This window comes from Seriola dumerili, unplaced genomic scaffold (genome assembly GCF_002260705.1).
Source record: "Seriola dumerili isolate Sdu_G_001 unplaced genomic scaffold, Sdu_1.0 BDQW01000081.1, whole genome shotgun sequence".
In the NCBI taxonomy this organism is placed as follows: domain Eukaryota; kingdom Metazoa; phylum Chordata; class Actinopteri; order Carangiformes; family Carangidae; genus Seriola; species Seriola dumerili.
This window is the reverse complement of record NW_019174336.1, coordinates 4,024,553-4,027,814: the sequence shown is the minus strand read 5'-3', so window position 1 is coordinate 4,027,814 and position 3,262 is coordinate 4,024,553.

Genomic DNA, 3,262 nt, shown 5'->3' with positions numbered 1-3,262 from the left:
AACTCATTTAGCGCACTGAGATGCTGAGAGTTTCACTCAGTGCAAGTTTATTTGCATCAAAGCATGTATGCAAGCAAACTCTGATCTGTCCTGGCAACAGTTCAGTCTAGCACAGCGTAGGAGCCTTCAGATTACACATCGTACATTAAGAAATCACCCACAGACAGAGGAAAAACCTCTCCTTATATACTGATGTTGGCGGTGCATCTTTGGGACTGTTGTTAGGGCCATCTGGTTTCAATACAAAGAATGATTATATTTTGCTCAGTCTCCTCCGCTCCCTTCCTTTATCACATCACGAAACCACAGCCAAGGTGTTATTGTTACTAAAACGGAGAGGTTTGGTGTCATAGTGTTATGTTTTCAAAACCTTGCTCATCCAGGTGCACTTAAAGTATCTCAGGAGAGCCACCTGCTTATTACATAGATTATTTTTAACAAATTCAAATAAACTTAACCAAAACTTTACTGTTGGTGGGTTCATTGTTCAGTGATCACCAGAAGACCTGACCGCTCTCTGGTGTCTGAGTGTTAGGCCCTCAGCCCCCCCCCCCCCAGTATTGTTGGGTTTCCTTACACACCCACAGACCTTTTCCCCAGTTTGGCTAGTTGAGACATCTAAAAACATACATGATGTGACACATCATGTATGCTTGTTCTTTTTCCAGTTATTTTGATAATTACTTTTGTAACTTTTTTTGGATTTTTGGTATTCTTTAATTAAATATTTTCCTTTTTACACCGGTGACCTTTGTCTAACTGCTTGGTCCGTGACAGTCAGACACAGGAAAGTGTTTCAGTAAAGAGGAACAGCTGTACCGACTCTAAAAGACTGGAACACAGTGGCGTTAATAAATCTAAAGCTGTTCCTGTCGTTTCCGTCCACCTCCTATGGGTTTATGAAGTCAGTGGCAGTAGATGTAGTGTGTGCAGGTGCTGTGCATTGTGTTTCTCATAATTGAGGTTACCTGTTGTTGTGACCAGCGCCAGAAGAGTTTCAGTTCATTTTTAAAAAAAATCCCCAAATGTACTGCATGTTGCCAGTTTCGTCTTTTTAGCTGCCACCACATCACCACTGACTGAGGTCTATTTGGTTCAATCTGGAAAACTGAACATGGATTAGAATCAGAATACTTTATTGATCCCCAGGCGGGAAATCAGTTTGCACAACAGCTGGTTCCTTAGCAAATAACAGAGAATATGAAGTAGAAAAATATGATCAAGATTAAAAAAAAGATAAATAATACATCTATATACATAAGATAAAATAGAAATATGTAAAGAAATTGTGTAAGTAGCTTATAATGATATCTAGTCTCTCTCTGGTCTAATGTATCTGATATTTTCAATGATGTCTCGTTGTGTGTGTGCCCTGAGAATTGCCAACATGCACAATACCAGGAACCTGGATCTGGTTTGACTAATGATAATAATAATAATAACCACAACAACAATAATAATAATAATAATAATAATAATAATAATAATAATAATAATAATAATATATTTTATTTGTAGGCCTTTCAAGGCACTCAAGGACACCTTACAATGTACAGTAAAAGATAATGTGTTCAGCACCAATGAGGAGAACCTCTGTTTTATCACTGTTGAGTTTGAGAAAGTTGGAGGACAACAAGGATTTAATTTCCAGCAGACAGTCAGAGAGGGAAAAGGGTGGAATTTGGCTTGGTAAACATGTAGAGCTGGGTGTCATCAGCATAACAGTGAAACTGAATACTGAATTTCCTGAAAATGTGTCCAAGAGGTAGAAGATAGATGATGAATAGAAGGGGGCCTAAGACAGAGCCTTGGGGAACACCAGTAGTAAAAGGGCAGGACTGTGATCTGAAATTCTTTAACTGAACAAATTGAGTGCGACCAGATATTTAAACCAGCTATGATGGGTGTAAGTGATGCCAATAGATGATAACCTGTCTAGAAGAATATTAAGGGAAATTGTATCAAAGATCAAGGAGTACAAGTATGGTTAATAGTCCAGAATCAGCTGCCATCAGCAGGTCATTGTGATTTTGACCATAGCTGTCTCTGAGCTGTTAAGTGGGCTAAATCCGGACTGAAATTGTTTGTACGTATGGTTATTGGTAAGGTGAGAGTGAACCTGAGCAATGACAGTTTTCTCTTGTATTTTAGATAGGAAGGGCAGGTTTGAGACAGGGCGGTAGTTGTTCAAATTGTTGGGGTCTGCACCAGGTTTCTTCAGGGTTGGAGTTATTGCAGCTGATTTGAGAGATTATGGCACAAGAGTTATCAGTTATCACAGAGGAGAGGGAGGGAAGACAGGCTTTTACCAGGTGAGGATTTAACTTGCAGGTAGAAGGTTTAGAGTTTTGAATAAAACCAGAGATTTCAATAACAGTTGAGAGTTTGAAATTAGCCAAAGGAGAAAGAGGGAGGTCATACAATACTGGATAAGGTAACCTGTGAACCATATATCCAGGTGAAATCAACTGTTGGTGGATGTTTTCGATTTTGGTAAGTCCATGAAAGTGTCATATTGGGCAAGACAGTACATATAAGGTGGGAGAGTATCAGGCGGCCGGAGGATGTTCTTTACAATGGAAAAAAAGTGCTCTTGTGTTCCCTTTGCCAGAATTCATTAAGTCTGCACAATAAGCGGTGGTGGCACAGAGGGGTAGAATCAGAGTTGAAAAAGTTCCACAGATGTGTATTGGAGCATCGATGTCACTGGATGGAATACAAGAAAGAGAGTACTCCAAGCGGACGTAATCCATAGAATGTTAATCCGCATGTAAGAGGCAGAAACAACAAGCTGAGAGAGGCAGGAAAGCCAGCAACCAGGTATGACACAGGGAGCTTCACAGTCCGCAAAACCACCAGATTATTAGTTATCATTAAAAGCAACGAACAGAAAACTCTGGCAAGTGTATGGAGAGGTAACTATTGTCCATTTGACTAAAAGAACAGCAGAGAGACAATTAGAAATCCAGAGAGCAGCGGCAGCCGGATTGCGCCAGTGTTCACTCAACCAGAAGGACTGCTTTCCAGAGAGGCTAAACTAAATGGAATGCAGCCATCATTAACATTATTAATCACTGGTGTGCTTTTCCCGTTGTGACATGTTACAGTCTCTGCCATGACAAGGGACTAATGAACCCTGCCCATTTCTTTTACGAAGCCTATGGAAAAACAGAGAGTGTGTAGTGACAGTGTAACTACGCAGATGAGTCTCAACTGTGACTCACTGTTTTGAATTAGGAAATATTGTATGACATTAAATTTT